The sequence below is a fragment of the Gossypium hirsutum genome, chromosome A08 (genome assembly GCF_007990345.1).
Source record: "Gossypium hirsutum isolate 1008001.06 chromosome A08, Gossypium_hirsutum_v2.1, whole genome shotgun sequence".
Taxonomy (NCBI): Eukaryota; Viridiplantae; Streptophyta; class Magnoliopsida; order Malvales; family Malvaceae; genus Gossypium; species Gossypium hirsutum.
Window position 1 is genome coordinate 115,959,089 of NC_053431.1, and position 17,884 is coordinate 115,976,972.

Consider the following 17,884-nt stretch of genomic DNA (forward strand, 5'->3'; position numbering starts at 1 on the left):
AATATCATCCTCTTGCTCTTGCTCTGTGTATCTTAGGCTTTGCCTTATTTCTCTTCAGTTTCTGCGAGCTGTGTGATCGATCTCACTTTCAAAAAGTAATGGTCCCGACAGGTTTCTTCTAGTCATAAACTATAAAAACCTGCTAGAAGGAAAAAGAAAATTTAGTAACAAAAATCAAAATAAAATTTAAATTGCACTAAAATAAATGACTAAAGTAATAAAAATTAAGTGTTCCTAATATCTTAGTTCCCCGGAAACGGCGCCAAAAACTTGATGTGAGCAAATCGTGGTAAGTTTTAAATTTATAATTGACCGTACTTGAAAACTAACTATTATCACGATGAAGGAAAGTGCACCTATCGAACAGTAGTATAGTTTATAGCAAGACCGGAATGTCGAACCCACAGGAACTCAAAGCACTAGTATTAACTCCCTTTTTATTATCTAGCCTAAAAATAAAGGGGTTTGTTTTATCTAAATTAATTAACTAAACTAAGAATGCACAGGAAGAAAATTAGGGAAATACTTTTGGGAAAAACTGATTGATTTGGACAATACCCAAGGGAAAAATCCACCTAGACTTTACTTGTTATTGACTCTGAATTAGACGATTAATTCATTTGACTGAATCCGTAGAAATCCCTAATTTATATTATTATCTCTCTCGAGACTAACAATGTCTAACCCTAGGTTGATTACTTGAAATCTCTTTCTAATTAAAACCCCTAGTGTTGCATTAACTCGAACTATGGATTCCTTTATTGGGTTTCACCCTAATCCGAAAAAATTATGTCACCCTATGTCTAGGCGTGCAATCAACTCTGTTCAATTATGCTAGATCTACTCTTAGACAGGGACTTTTTCTCCTCTGAATAAGCACATCAATACTTGAATCAATATCTGGAATATTAAAACAAGAATTAAGAACACATAATTAAGAACAAATCAAATATTTATCATATAATTCAGAAAATAATAACAAGATTCATCTTAGGTTTCATTCCTTTCAGGTATTTAGAGGATTTAGTTCATAAGTGTAAAAGAAAACATCTCAAAAGAATAATGATAACAAAACATAAAGAAAACCTAAAAATCCCGAAGGAAATTGAAGGGAGATCTTCAGTCTTGAAGAATAATCCGGCTTCTGAGATGGATCAATCGGCTTTCTTCGAGTAATTCCTTGCCTCCTACTCCTTATGTCCCCTTTAGGTACCCCCTAGGCTTAGGGTTTAGGGGATTTAGGTAACCCTTTTTCGAATAGGACTAGACTTGGGCTCGACAGGGACACGCCCTTGTGACACGCATGTGTGAGGTGGCTTAGGCCGTGTTGCAATCTGTTAAATAGACACGAGCGTGTGAACTACCCGTGTGAGGAAGTCCAGGCCGTGTTGATTCCCTACATTGACCCATTTTCTTCGTTTTTAGCCTGTTTCTCACTCTTTTTACTCTCTTATACTCACCTAAGTATAAAACATGAAATTAAAGGATTAGAAGCATCGAATTCACCAAATCTAAGGATAATTCTTCCAAAAAGATGTTAAGCATAGGATAAAAATATGTATAAATTACGATTTATCATAATACTAGTACTTTTAGTTCTTCTGGGTTCGACATTCCGGTCTTGCTATAAACTATACTACTATTTGATAGGTGCGCTTGCCTTCATCGTGATAATAGTTAGTTTTCAAGTACGGTCAATTATAAATTTAAAACTTATCACAATTTGTTCACATCAACATGACTCCTCATCAAGCAAGGGACTTGATCTCCACAATGGCTGCAAATACTCAGCAATTTAGAGTCAATCCTGAGCCCTCTAGGAGGGTTCACTACCTAAGTATTTCTGCTTTAGAAGATAAAGTTGATAGAAAAAACAAAACTAGCCCGGTTATGCAGAATATGTACTACACTTGAACATACAACTGATGCATGTCCCAGTTTGTATAATGATACTATGGCTCATTTAGATACTGTGGGAAATTTCCCTGGGCCACCACAAAGGCGAACATAGTTGCTGATACTTTGAGTTGAAAGTCGTTATTTTCTTTATGTGCTTTGAACACACAATTAGCTTTGTCTGATGACGATTCGATAGTAGCCGAGTTGAAAGCGAGACCATTATTTCTATAGCAGATTTGTGAGGCTCAAAAATTCGAAAAATGAACTCAGTTTGAGTCGACTTCGAATTCAGAGTTTCGAATTGGGCCTGATGACTGTTTGATTTTTCGTGATAGAATATGTGTACCAAGAAATTCTGAGCTCATTCGGAAGATTCTAAGCGAAGCACACAGTAGTTATTTATCAGCATATCCAGGAAGCACGAAAATGTATAACGATTTGAAATAGCTTTATTGGTGGCATGACATGAAACGAGATATCTCAAAATTTGTTTCGAAATGTTTGATTTGTCAACAAGTCAAAGCTGAGCATCAAGTGCCATTAGGTTTATTACAACCTATTATGATTCCTAAGTGGAAATAAAATAGAGTAACAATAGATTTCGTATCGGGTTTGCCCTTATCTCTAAGAAAGAAAGATGCGATCTGAGTTGTTGTTGACAGATTGACGAAATTATCTCATTTCATTCCGATATGTATAGATTTCTCGCTTGATAAATTGGTTGAGTTGTATATATCAAAGATTGTTAGATTGCACGGAGTAGCACTATCTATTGTTTCGAATAGAGATCCAAGATTTACTTCGCGATTTTGGAAGAAATTGCAAGAAGCTTTGTGTTCAAAGCTGCATTTTAGCACTGCATTTCACCCACAAATGGATGGTTAATCTGAACGAGTTATTCAGATACTTGAGGGCATGTTGTGTTGTTGCATTCTTGAGTTTGAAAGTAGCTGGGAGAAATATCTACCACTGATTGAATTTGCTTACAATAATAGCTTCCAATCTAGTATAAAGATGGCACCATATGAAGCTCTATATGTCATAAAGGTCGAGCACCATTGTATTGGAGTGAGCTCAGCGAAAATAAGATTCACGGGGTTGATCTGATCAAAGAGACTAAAGAAAAAGTGAAAGTAATTCGAGATAGTTTGAAAGCAGCTTCGGATCGATAGAAATCATATGCAGACTTGAAATGGAAAGATATTGAGTTTCATATCGAGGATAAAGTGTTTTTGAAATTGTCACCATGGAAAAAGATATTGCGGTTTGGTCGGAAAAGGGAAATTAAGTCACGATTCATTGGACCATATGAGATTACTGAGCGAATTGGGCCAATGGCATATCAACTATCTTTACCATTTGAGTTAGAGAAGATACATAATGTGTTTCATGTGTCGATGCTTGGACGATACCGATATGACCCTTCACATGTCATTTCCTCAACTGCGGTTGAAATTCAGTCTGATATGTCATATGCTGAAAAACTGATTTAAATTTTAGCTTATGAGATCAAAGAACTGAAAAATAGGAGACTCAAATTAGTGAAAGTATTAGGGCATCGATATGGGGTTGAAGAAGCTACATGGGAACCCGAGGATGCTATGAGAAAACACTACCTGAACCTATTCACTAGTAAGATTTTCAGGGACGAAAATCCTTAAGAGGGGAGAGTTGTAACAGCCCGTTTTTAGCTAACAACAAATTTGATGTCAGAAATTTATTTTAATATTATTATTGGCATTTCAAGCATGTTATTTGATATGTGTGAAATTTCGTGAGCTAATTTTACTATTTGAATGGTTAATTTGGTAAAAAAGACTAAATCGCCTAAATTGCAAAAGTGCTTTTGTATTAGCTAATAATGTCAAATAGGTATAGAACTTTGAAGTTTAGGTCCTTAAGTGGTAAATATACCATTAGTTGGTTAGTGGATGTCAATGGTTTGGCATAAATGAAATTTTACATTAATTTTAAGGTTAAAATGGTAAAATAGTTAATAATGTTAATATTAATATAAGAAAGCCAAATTTCTTTCTCCATTCATTCTTTTGGCCGAATATTGAAGAAAAAGATATCATCTTGTTGTGTTTTAGGGTTCGGCACACTCCTAGCTTGATTACGGTACGGTTTTAGCTCAATGTTTGATGATTTATATGTTTTTGTAATCGTTGCAGTTCAATCTAGCTATGTAAAGTTATTTTTGATGAAAATGCATAATAGGGATTAAATTGTGAAATGTGCAAATTGTGTAACACCCCTAACCCGTATCCATCGTCGGACTAGGGTTAAGAGGCATTACCAGACATATCGGAATATTTCACAATTATTTCACAATCAAAAGTCATACATCGTCATATCATAGTCAAATATCAACATAAAGTTCCTTTCTTAGGTCAACGAGACCTTTGGAGAAGGTTCTGGACTAAACCGATCACATATAAAAGTTTCCAGACACTTAAAAAAAATTCATGGAATCACAGGTCACATACCCATATCAGCAGACTGTGTGCCTCACACGGCATTAGACACGCCTGTGTGTCTAGGTCGTGGTGAAGCAGGGCATACATACTGACTTGTCCACACAGCAGGAGACATGGCCCTGTATCTTGGCCGTGATTGAAACTGACTTGGGTCACACGACCGACCACACGCCCATGTGTCTAGCCCGTGTACCCTTCGAAATGGCCACACATGCCCATGTGCCATGGCTATGTGCCTCACACGGCCACCAGATACGCCCGTGTGTCTAGGCTATGCTCGAGACTGACTTTAAATTGTAGGACTACCTTAGAGGACACATGGCCGTGTAACTTGACCGTGTGTCACACACGCCCGTGTGGACAAAAATAGGCTACTTGAAAAGCCATTTTGCCACCCTATATACATAAGCTTTTAAGACCACATTTCATAACCCAAAATGCAGCTAAAACATTTCCAAAACAAGCATCACTAATACTTCAATATCATTAATCATTTCCATACATAATTCCAACTCGAACATACTAATTCCATGTAACTAATTCATACCTTGAACATATGATTCATATCACATTCATAACCATTTCAACCACAAAACTAACCTACTAAAAAGACCATTTCACTAGGCCATATATATACACCAAATTTACCATTTTTATATCACATATCATATACAAAAATTAAACCATAAGTTCAACCATAATCAAGCCATATCTCATGGCACGATATACCCATCTCAAAACATATCATATTAATTCTAGCCTATACATGCCATACAATGATATATAAATTTTCAAAAGGTACCAAAATAATATTGGATAGTGTGGTGATGATCCTCGACGATCCCTGAGCTTCTAGTAGCTTTGATATCTAAAACACAATGCAAACACACACAAAGTAAGCTTTCAAAAGCTTAGTAAGCCATATGCAAATAAATTTATCATTTTAAGCATAAAAGCATCATAAAATACATATACTCCATAACCAAATACTATCACAAACCACATAGTTCATATACATTTCACATATTGCCAATTCATTTGCACATATAGCATATTTTCTCATACTTATATCACATATCATCACTTGCACATATACTTACTTCTCATTAACAAATGTTGAACAAATCCCCACGTACCTAAATCAGTTATTCATTTATTTAATGACATATTTCTCAGAATGCCTGTTGAACCGTATAGAATTAAATAGGATACGTGGATAGCTCGGAAAGATCGTACAATGCCAACATCCCAGACGTGGTCTTACATGTAACCAAATATCGATGCCATTGTCCCAGACAGGGTCTTACATGAAATCAAAGATGATGCTTATGTCCTAGACATGGTCTTACATGTAAATCTCAAATCGATGCCAACGTCCCAGACGTGGTCTTACATGAAATCAAATATCAGAAAACCTATTTCATGACATATGTATCCTAACTATTCCTATGGTTTGTACGGGGCTTTCGAACGTCGTCACATTATCGAAACTTTCTCAATTCCACATATTCGACGTCTATAACCATTCATCAGAATTCAATATCATATAAACATGAATAAATCAATCCAAATACACATATTTAGGGTATTTTACAATTTAGCCCTCACATTTTCATATTTTAACACTTTAGTCCCTAATTCATAAAATCAAAAAATACACATAATTTCTTTTCACACATGCCTAAGCAAATTTTCCTTTAGCTCATATAAGCCCAAATATTTCATTTATTTCACATTTTAGTCCTTCAAAATCTCATTTTCATAATTTAGCTCAAATTACTCAAATTCATCAAAAATTCAAATACAAAACATATTTATCTATCATCAAACTTCCATATTTCATCAATTAAAATTTCAAAACTTACAAAATCAACAATGGAATAAATCAAAATCATCGTCAAATTCTAAAATTGAGGCATGGGCTTAATAGAACACAAAGCAACGATCACAAAAACATAGAAATTATAAAAAAAAGAACAAAAATGGACCTTTAATCAAGCTTGGAAGTAGTCGAATATCAAAACATATGAGCCCTAGCTTTTCTTTCTTCAATTTCGGCAAAGATGATGATAAATAGGCTAATTTCTAACTTTGTTTTATTTAAGCTACATTATTACATAATTTACCATTTTAACATTTGTTTAAAACATTAAAATTCATCTATTTTAAGGTCATTTATGACCAATAACACTAACCATGGTCAAATTAAAACATAAGGAAATTTTCTCTAAAAAGCCATAACAAATAGACACACTTAACAAATAGAGCACATCTTTTTCATTTTCTACGATTTAGTCCTTTTATCAAATTGAGCACACATACAATAAAATTTTCACACGAAACTTTCAAACATATTAATTCAATATTATAAGAATGAAAAATTATATTAAAAATATTTTTCTGACTCAGATTTGTGGTCCCGAAACCACTATTTCGACTAGGGTCTAAATAGGGATGTTACAAATTGTGTGGTCAAAATGTGAAATAAATGAAAGTTTTGGGCTGCTAGGGACCTATATATAATTCAACCAAGCATGGGTTTTGTTGAATTGTGTGAATTTTGTGTTTTGTGAAATAAGGACTAAATTGTTAGAACTGTGAAAGTTTAAGGGCTAATGTGTAAATAGGCCTAAATGTATGTTTTGGACTAAATTGAAAGAATGGTTGATTAAATAAGTTAATTCTGAATTCATATAGATCAAGAAAGAAAGAATTCGGATTTAGATCGGAGGAAAAGTAAGGTTATCGAGTAGTCGACCTGATCTGTCAATTTCGAATACGAGGTAAGTTCGTATGCAATGAGCATTATTTATAATTGTGTTTAAATTCTTTGATATTTCATGAATTGCAGAAACGAGTCTATGGACATGTTCAACAACGATTCGAGAATGACTCGACAATGAATTGAAAGTGACTTAACTACTATTTGGTATTGAAATCCCGGTTTAATCTTAGGAATAGTTTAGGATACTAGTGACATGTCATTAGGGTATTGTGTTGGCCTCGAGCCATGATATCAACACTTCGGGTGCGAGTTATTCCTTGATTTGGCTTCGGGACATGGTATAGGTATTTCAGAGATAAGTTACCTTGATTTGGCTTCGAACCATGGTATAGGTACTCCAGGGATAAGTTACCTTGATTTGGCTTTGGGCCATGGTATAGGTACTTATTGTGTGAGGCCCTTGAGTATCCAATTTCTATTTCGAATGGTTCAACGGGTGAATGAAAGATTAGTACGAGGTGGTACAGGTATGAATGGAAAACTATTCGAGTATTGAAATTATGAAGTTGATGAGTTCTTTGGTAAGTTATGTGAATGATATATATTGATAGCCTTGAGGCTTAATTGAATTGTTGTTCATTGATTTCAATTATTTGATTGGTAAACAATTATTGAGATTTGCTTATCATTTTTTATACGAACTTACTAAGCTATGAAGCTTACTTCGTGTTATTTTTCTATGTTTTATAGTGAATCAAGGCTAGCTCAGATCTGGGAGTCATTGGGAACATCATCGCACTATCAAATATCTAAGTTGGTACTTTTGAATTATACAATTATGGTATATGACATGTATAGGCTAGATGTGGTATTTTGGTTGTGAATATAGCCATGAGATTTGGCTTGTAAATGATGTTAATATTGATGTGTGTTTGGCTATTTGAAACGGCTTGTAAATATATATGTTTTGGTTTATATATATATAGCCATGAGTGATGGCTTATTTTGATATTGTTTTGGCATGTATTTGGTTAAGTAAATGGTAGTGATTTGAGATTTGGAATAGATGAAATTATAATGGTATGAATTGTGCATGAATTGGGATTGATTTGGCTGCCCTTTGTGTATGAAAATGGTATATTTTGCCTTGTATAGGTACATTGAAGTTGGGGTGGCAAATTGGCCTATTTTTGTCCATACGGACAGAGACACGGGCGTGTGTCTCAGCCGTGTGTGACACACAGTCATGTTACACGGCTATGTGTCCCTTGGTGTTGAAATTAAATTGAAGTCAGTATGCTCCACATGGTCTCACACACGGGCGTGTGATTGGCCGTGTGGTACAATTTAGTATACCCCTATAATTGGTACACGGCCTAGCACACGAGCGTGTGACTTGGCCATGTTGCATAAGTCAATATACCCTCCAGTTTTCACATAGCCTGGCACACAGACGTGTCTTCGGCCGTGTGATACAAGTCAGTATGTATGCCCTGTTTCCATATAGTCTGAGACACAGGCGTGTCTAGAGCTGTGTGAAGCAGATGGCCTGTTCAGACGGGCGTGTGACCCTTGTATGGTTGAAATTTTTCTAAGTTTCGAAAATTTTCATATGTTATCAGTTTAGTCTCGAACCACTTTTGAAGCATGTTTAAGGCCTCGTAGGCCCTTTTAAGGGATTGTGTTGAATGATTTATGAGTATGAATGCATAAATGTATGAGTTATGTATGTTAAATGATATGTATTGATCGGTAATACCTCGTAACCCTACTCCAGTGATAGATACGAGTTAGGGGTGTTACATGCCGTGTAACAAGACCGTGTGTCACACACGGCTGAGACACACATCCGTGTCTCTGCTTGTGTGGACAAAAATAGGCTATTTACAAAGCCAATTTGTGACCCAATTTTTTTGTGCATACTTACATAATTCAAATGGTACTCACTCATAGCATAAATGGTCATCCAATTCAACCAAAATCAAGACTAAAACATACCATTTCAACTCCAACAACTAGCATGCTTACTATCTCATGTTTTACTCATTCAAATCATACCAACTTTACATATTCAATTCATCTAATAAAACATTTTCCAAACATGCATCATCATACGTCAATTCATTAGCACATAGCTTCTCAATTATCAACCATTTGACATCTGTAATACCAACTATCAATAACATTTCAAACCAACTTCAATCACTCAATATAAACCATATGCACACTTATATATACATAACTAAAATAGCCAAATTAAGCCAAGTTTCATGGATACAAACCAAAACACAACTATTCATAAGCCACTTCCAAATGGCAAAACTCACTACCAAGATACATATCAAAATGACCATAATCCTATACGTGCCATATGACCAAACCATAAGCTCAAAAGTACCAAAGTGATAGTTGGATAGTGTGACGTAGTCTCCGACGATCCCTAAATCTGAGCTAGCTTTGAAATCACTATAAAACATGAGAAAAATAAACAAAGTAAGCTTTGTAGCTTAGTAAGCTCGTATAAAATAGACTTAACTAATCATAAATACATAATTCATCAATTTGAACTTGTTAATTCGTAATTCATAAATACTAACAAACCTTCCACATGCTTAATCATATACTTATATGCAACTTCATAACTTCTTCAATTTAAAGCTCGTATGATTCATATACATACCTGAACCAATCCATAAGAAACTCATACCCATACAGGCAAATTTTGAATACTCGAATTCTTGCACACTGATAGCGAGGTTTCATAATAGGTTTTAAATATTTATAATTACTCGTTCTTGAACTAACTATTATTGCGATGTAGGCAGGTGTACCTATCGAACAGTAGTATAGTTTTAGCAAGACCGGATTGTCGAACCCAAAGGGACTAAAAGTACTAGTAGTAACTGTCTTTTTATTATCTAGCCTATGAATAAAGAGGTTTTTGTTTTAACTAACTAATTATCTAAACAAAGAACGCGTAGAGAATGGAATTTGGGAATTGCTTTTGGAAAAATCGATTGAATGAAGACAATACCTAACAAAAAATCCACCTAAACTGTACTTGTTATTCTGGCTCCGAATCGAACGATTTGTTTATTTAACTAGTTCCGTAGAGATCCATAAGTTATGTTATTATCCCTATTCAAGACTAATAACGTCTAATCCCTAGATTGAATAACCGAGACTTTTCTCTAATTAACACTCTAGGGTTGCATTAACTCGATCTATGGATCCCCTTATTAGGTTTTGATCGCGTGATTCGTAACAAGAAATAAATATTTACAATAAAGATCAAACCTAGACTAACTATTATCACGACGAAAAGGCAAGCGCACCTATCGCACAATAGTGTAGTAATGGCAAGACCGAGATATCGTACCCAAGGGAACCAAAAGTGGTAGTAATAACTATCTTTTTATTATTTAACCTAGAATTTATTAAACTAATTAACTAAACTAACTAACTAATTAAACTAAAGCAAAGAGAAAATTTGGAAAAAAACTTGAAGAAAAGTAATTGATAAAGACGACACCCAAGGAGGTATTCACCTAGATTTCACTTGTTATCTGACTCTGAACCAGACGATTTATTCACTTGACTTGATCCGTGAGACTCCCTAAGCTATATTATTATCTCTTTCAAGACTAATAACGTCTAACCCTCAGTTAAATTAATCAAAATCTCTTTCTTAATTAAAACCCCTAGGGGAGCAGTAAATCAATCTATAGACTCCCATATTAGGTTTAACCTTAATCCGGCAAAACCTCGTAACCCTATTTCTAGGCGTTTGATCAACTCCGCTTAAATATGCCAAATCTACTCTTAGACACGGACTTTTGCTCCTCTGTATTAGCACATCAAATCATGAACTAATACCCGGAATATTAACTCAAGCATTAAGAACACATAATTAAGAACAAATCAAGTATTTATCATACAGTTCAGATAATAATAACAAGATCCACCATAGGTTTCAACCCCCTTAGGTATCTAAGGGGTTTAGTTCATAATAAAATAAGAGTACATCTCAAAAGTATGAAAATAACAAAACATAAAGAAAACTCTAAAACCCCTGAAGGAATTCTGAGAGAGATCTTCAGTCTTGGAGTAGCTCTAGCTTTTGGGATGGATCGTCTGGCTTCCTTCAAGTAATTCCTAGCATGTGGTTCTATACTCTAGAAAAGTTCTAGAGGGGAGCCACCCTTTCTAAGTCATACTTAGGGTGTTTATATATGCTTTGGATTGACTTTCTTCTTCCCTAAGTATCCTTTTCCATGTAAAATACAACTCTTTGAAAAAAAAGGGACACTCTCGTGTGCCACGGCCGTGTGACGTATTTGCCAGGCCGTGTGGGTCAATGGCCAGGCCGTGTGAATCGTGAAAGCCTTGGTTGACACCCTCGAAAGATATGGGCGTGTGAGTAGCCCGTGTGGTAAGGCTTAGGCCGTGTCATCTTCTCGATTTAGTCAATTTTATCCCTTTTTGGCTCATTTTTGGCTTCTTTTGGCTCTTGGTGCTCTCCTGAGTACAAAACATGAAATAATCAGATTAAGAGCACCAAAATCCACAAATCTAGTGATAAACATCCATAAATATGCTAAGTATTTGGGGTAAAAATATGTATAATTTGGCGTTTATCAAATAGCTCCACACTTAAGCATTTGCTTGTCCTCAAGCAAAACTCTCATTTACTGCTAGAATTTATTCCTTTCAATCACGTAATCATTACTGATAATGTTACAAATTATTACACGAAAAATCATACTGTGAGAATTCAACTATAGGAGCATTAAAAGCCTCAAACAATCTAAATCGAATATTTTGATAATAAAATCATAGGTAATCTCCTTCCTCTAAGTAATTAACTTTAGTCTTAAATATACAAGAGATGACATCCTCACTAAAGATACACTCAAATCACTCAAAGTGTTTAAGGTTCAAGATTAAGCACTCGATTGTCTAACATGAGAAGTTATTACTATAGGCTTACATGAAAATCAAATCTCCACCACTTGTAAATGATATGATACACAAATCAAAAGGTCTTTGCATGGTTGTAACAGGGTTTAGGTTACGGGCATGGATACAAGCTGAAGAGACAAAGGTTAGAATTGAGATAATCTCAATATATTACCCCACTATCAAAAACTTAATTTCTGAATTACAAACAAATATCTAGAACTATATTACATGAGCTCTTTTTTTAAGAACAAATCAAGTCAATAAAATATGGAAATCATACTTCATCATTCAGTAACAAAAAATGGTGAACATAGTGAGGCAACAATATTAAATTTAATCTCGATAAAAAGGGTAAATTAAGTAAGAGGATTTCAACAATAATGGGTTAATGGGTTAATGATGAAGGTTAATCAATAAAAAAAGTTAGTAGGCTCAAAGGGGGTTCACTAAGGGTTTAATTATGTGGGAAGGATTTTTATGGAGTAAATGGGTTAAATCTTAAATGCCTTTATCATCTCAGTATATCAAATCATACATGTGATCTCGACATGTATAATCGAAGCAAGTTCTAGAATAACAGTTCAATGTTGACACACTCAAACCACAAAAGAAGCGAGCAAGAAAGAAAGCTATATGCTCAAAAGGCTCAAAAATATCACCAAAAATTTGGGTTTTTGATGTCATTCCTTTATACTTAAGATTTCAAGATAATACCTCAATTTAGGAAAATAGTCTAAAAATTTTAGTTCTCAAAATACCAACTTATCATGCTCGATTTTCTAATGTCCTATAATCAAATAATCATGCATAATTCCCATGGTGTAATTCATGACATATCAACAATAATTATAGATCAATCAGAATTCATTTGATTAAGATTATGAGAAAATCACTTAAGCATAAGACCAAATTCAGGGATTTGAGAATAATGCAAAAAGTTTGGTTTCATGTTCATGTTCACCCCCCACACTTAAGAGTACATTTCCCTCAATGTACAAAGAGAGACTATTCAAAATAAAGAAAATCATAAGAGGGAAGGAGGTGAAACTCCCTAATGTATGGATGCGGAGCTTGATTCTGAGGCTGGAGTGTTTGGGAAAAGTGGTAGCTACCATTGTTCTTGGCTAGATGAAGAAATTGGGTCGTTGAACATGGAACTCGTTGGGTATTGTTCCCTATTTGTTTCCTCATTCTGTAAATTCCTAGAAGTTTTGCTTGGAAGTCTGTAGAATTATAAAGAGCGTATTAAGAGTTGGTGTGGAAGTGAGCGTAGTGGGATTACTTGTTAGAAATACCAGGAAAAATGTAGAAAGTAAAATTTACTAATATAGATATTTCTTTCAAAATAAAATAATAAAATTGAAATGAAAATAAAAATAAAAATAAAAAGATAGGAGGATTCAATGATCCTCGTCAGTGGGGCCCTCAGGTGGTGGTGCTGGAGTGGCGATGAGAAAGTGCTGGCACAGCTACTGCATCATGGCCTGCATTTCGTCCATCTGTCTGTCATGTTGCCAATCTCGCTTGTGAATCATCTCAAACTGTGTAGTGCAATACTGCTCAAAGTGAGCGAGTCGATCGGAAAGGTGTGCTAATGAAGTAGCCGCATGAATTGGTCGCTCCCTAGGTGGCATGGTAGAAGGCTCCTCGTGCTTTGGGGGGACATCATCAGGAATGTCCTCAAGATCCTCCTCGTCAATGGCATGAGTGAGACGGTGCTGAGGAGGATCGGTCTCACGTCGGTGCTCGATCATCCTCATGTGTAACATAGTCGTGATGCCCTATGGGGACATTTGACCTATCAGTGTAAGCGCTGATGACTGGGCCACAGTGTTGAGGAGGCCGAAGTGTCTAGCGAGGCACGTCACGTAGGGGCTGATAGAGATTACTCCCTTCCGATACGGCTCGGTCTAGTGGCGAATGGCGAAAGTGATGAAATATACCAAGTCAATTACGTGTGCATTCGCCATGCACCATAAATAGTAGGCGTCGTAGGTGTTGACGACGCCGGTGCTCTCTCTTCTTTCAGTCAAGGTGTGTGCTAATATGACATAGAGATATCGTAAGAAAGGGGCAAGAGCTGAGGCCTTCAAGCGGCTGGGGTGGTAGGTGGAAGAGAGTGGTGCCAAAGCCTTCCAGCACAAGGAGGGAGAAATGTGGATATTGCGTGGTAGTGCATTCATGTCCTCCTCCTCGATAAACTCATCGGTGTAAAGTCCCAGAGTGACTCCAAACTCTGGGACACTCATCGTGCGAACTAGACCGCCTAATCGGAAGTGAATGGTGCCAGGCTCGTCATTGTTAGTCATCACCACCTATAAATGAAAAGTAGAGCATAATTCTAAAGTTAGCTCTAAATAAGTGGGTTCGGTAATAGCAAAGAACCGTTCCCATGGGTCTATGGTCAGGAGGGCGCGGATGGCATTAGCTAGCTGGACTTGTTCTACGGCAGCCCAGTCAATGCAGCGACCTGTAGTGAGGGGTTGCGCGCGTAGTATCTAAAATAGCTCCTCCTGCGAAGCTTGCTGAAACTCAAAGAATGGGTGCCGAACTTCGGCTATAGCACGTACCAATGAAGAACTCGGTCCCCTACGTCTCTTTGAGGATGGGACTGCGGCCTTCTTGCCTCTCGATGATGACATAAGGTACCTAAAAATGTAGGAGCATTGATATAGTAGTTCCAAGATGTGTTAACATTTAACGATATTAAGTGAGAGGTGAAAAATTTATATTATTATTCAGAAACATTTATTGGAATCAAAGATGCATCATCAGTTTGGCAAAAATCCTAAAACTAGTATATAGAAAATCCTAAAACAATATTCAAATATAGAAAATACTAAAGCAAATTCCTAACTTCTTCAGATTAAATTGGTAACAGTAACAATATCTTTGTAAGGCATATAGAATACCAATGTAGTAGTGCAAGTTGGAAAAACAAGGTTAAGAAAGTGAACCAAAAGCTGCTGTAGGGTGGTGCACGGGCGTGTTGGTGGCGAGCATGGTCGTGGGGCGTGAGTGTACAGCCGTGTGGAGAAAAAAATGGAGGGAAAAGAGAGGGGAAAGTGAGGATTGATGTAGGGGGAGTGGATTTTAGGGTGGTTTGGGGGTTGGGGAAGTAGGAATCTGGGGAATGGTGGCCGGAATAGGGATTAGGGAGTGGAAAAGGGGAGATTTCGGCTAGGGTTTTGAAAGGAAGAAGAAAATGAACAGAAATTTGCTTATATAGGGTAGGTGCACACGGCCTAAGGCCACACCCGTGTACTCTGAAGATGAGCCTGTGTTTTTCAAATTTTGTAATTTAGGTCGTGCCAGGCTACTATCCCACGCCCGTGTGTCTGGGGCGTGTGTGGTACACGGCCATGTCGCACGGTCGTGCCTAGATTTGTTCGCTTCTCCCACGCCCGTGTGTTAGGGTACCACGCCAGTGTATTGTTCTCCACGGTTTAACGGCACGGGCATGTGTCACACCCGTGTCGAAGAAACAGAATCGAGCCTTGCCCCTGGCACGCCCGTGTTTTTCCATTCCCATGCCCGTGTTCACCTATCAAGTTCACCCACGACCATGTCACACGGCCGTGGGGATTTATTGCATCCTCATGTTTTGGGTAAATCATGTTCTGCTTCCACACGGCCATATCGCACAGTCGTGTTTCTTCCCCTACTTGGCCACGGCCTTAGGCACGCTCGTGTGCCTGGCCGTGTGTGCTGAGAAACTTTGTAATTCAAAGATAAAGTTAATAATTCAAAGTGCTAGATATAAAGAAATCAAAATATGTTAGTGCTCGGGTTGCCTCCCGAGAAACGCTTATTTATAGTCTAAGCTCGACTTACCTCTCCAGTGAATGGTCAAGGTGGTTTGAAGAGTTTATACTCTTCATTCCTGCTATCAATCTCATCAAAATAAGGTTTTAATCAGGTGTTGTTTACTTTAAAAGTGCTAAACTTGGGGTGACTTACCTCCACCATACCGAATGGAAAAATACTGAGTACTGTAAGAGGGATTTCCTCATTCGGTGTGGTAATGGCAATGTGGGGATCTGCGGCATCTAGTAAGACTTTATCGCCAACCTTAAGTTGATTAGGAGAGGCATCGGGCTTGTCTTGGCATAGTTTCAGTTTATCATGTGTTCTCAATTTGTGTGCTCGCCATTCATCTAGCTCATCTATCCGTAGCCTTCGTTCTTCATGAATGTGTTCTTTATCATTTCTGGAACATGGCTCGTGAACTTCTTTGAAGCTTAATTTCTGCAAAGTCATATTGTCAGTTTTAGTAGATTGGTGTGGACTATTACCTTGAATGTTTGATGTGATGCTAGAATTACGAGCTTGAAGGGTGATCGTTTCGTCTCCCACACGAAGTGTAAGCTCACCTGTGCTAACATGTTTAAATGTTTTAGCAGTTATTAAAAAGGGCCTTCCTAAAATCAAAGGGGTGTTATTATCCTCCTCTATGTCTAGAACAACGAAATCAACAGGAAATATGAACTTATCTACTTTCACGAGTACATCTTCAATAATACCCCTAGGGAATCTTATAGTTTTATCTGCCAATTGAATGCTCATCTTAGTTTGTTTAGGTTTCCCAAAACCTAGTTGCTTAAACATTTTGTAAGGCATTACGTTAATACTAGTCCCTAAATCAGCTAATGCATGACTTATATCTAAACTACCAATTAAACAAGGAATTGTATAACTCCCTGGATCTTTCAATTTGTGGGGTAGCTTAATATGTAGAATAGCTGAGCAGACTGCGTTTAGCTCCACATGCGATGTTTCATCCAACTTCCGCTTATTTACTAAAAGCTCTTTTCAAAATTTCATTGCATTTGGCATCTGCGACAAAGCTTCAATAAACGGTAAGTTAATATGTAATTTTTTCAAAAGTTTAAGAAATTTACCGAATTGTTCGTCTAAGCGGTCTTTCCTTGTCGCGTTAGGGTATGGCATACGAGGTTTATATTCGACAGTCATTGGTTTGTTTGTATTTTGACCTACCTCATCTCTCCCTTTGCTTACCACAGTTTCTTGCCTCGGTTCTGGTTCAGGCTCAACGACTCCTTTTTCATCTTGAGTATTAATTGCGTTGAATTGTTCCCTTGGGTTAGGTTCGGTATTACTTGGCAAACTACCTTGTGGTCATTTAGAGATAAGTTTGGAAAGCTGGCCTATCTGAGTTTCGAGTCCCTGGATCGATGCTTGTTGATTTTTAAATGCTGTCTCGGTATTTTGGAAACGGGTTTCTAATATTGATATGAATTTTGAGAGCATCTTCTCAAGGTTCGGTTTCTTCTCTTGTTGATAAGGTGGCTATTGAAAACCCTGAGGATTTTTTGGCTTTTGATTTCCTTGACCACCCTAGGAGAAATTTGGGTGGTTCCTCCAACCTGCATTATAAGTATTACTATATGGGTTATTTTGAGATCTAAAGTTATTATTACCCATATAGTTGACTTGTTCCTCTTCGGTTGTTGGATTGAAGGATTGATATTCTGTATGCACACCTCCTCCGCTTGAATCACACCTCATTACCGGATGTACCTGCGTAGAGCCAAGTAAACCATCAATCTTTTTATTGAGAAGTTCTACTTGATTTGACAGCATAGTAGCTGAGTCGACGTTATAAACGCCAGCTGTTTTTGTTGGCTTAGTCCTCATGACATGCCACTGATAATTATTCAGTGACATTTCTTCAATGAATTCATAAGCCTCTTCAGGTGTTTTGTTGTTGATGGTTCCGCCAGCAGCTACGTCAACCATTTGCCGAGTCGAGGGATTCAGACCATTGTGGAATGTTTGTACTTGCAGCCAAAGTGGT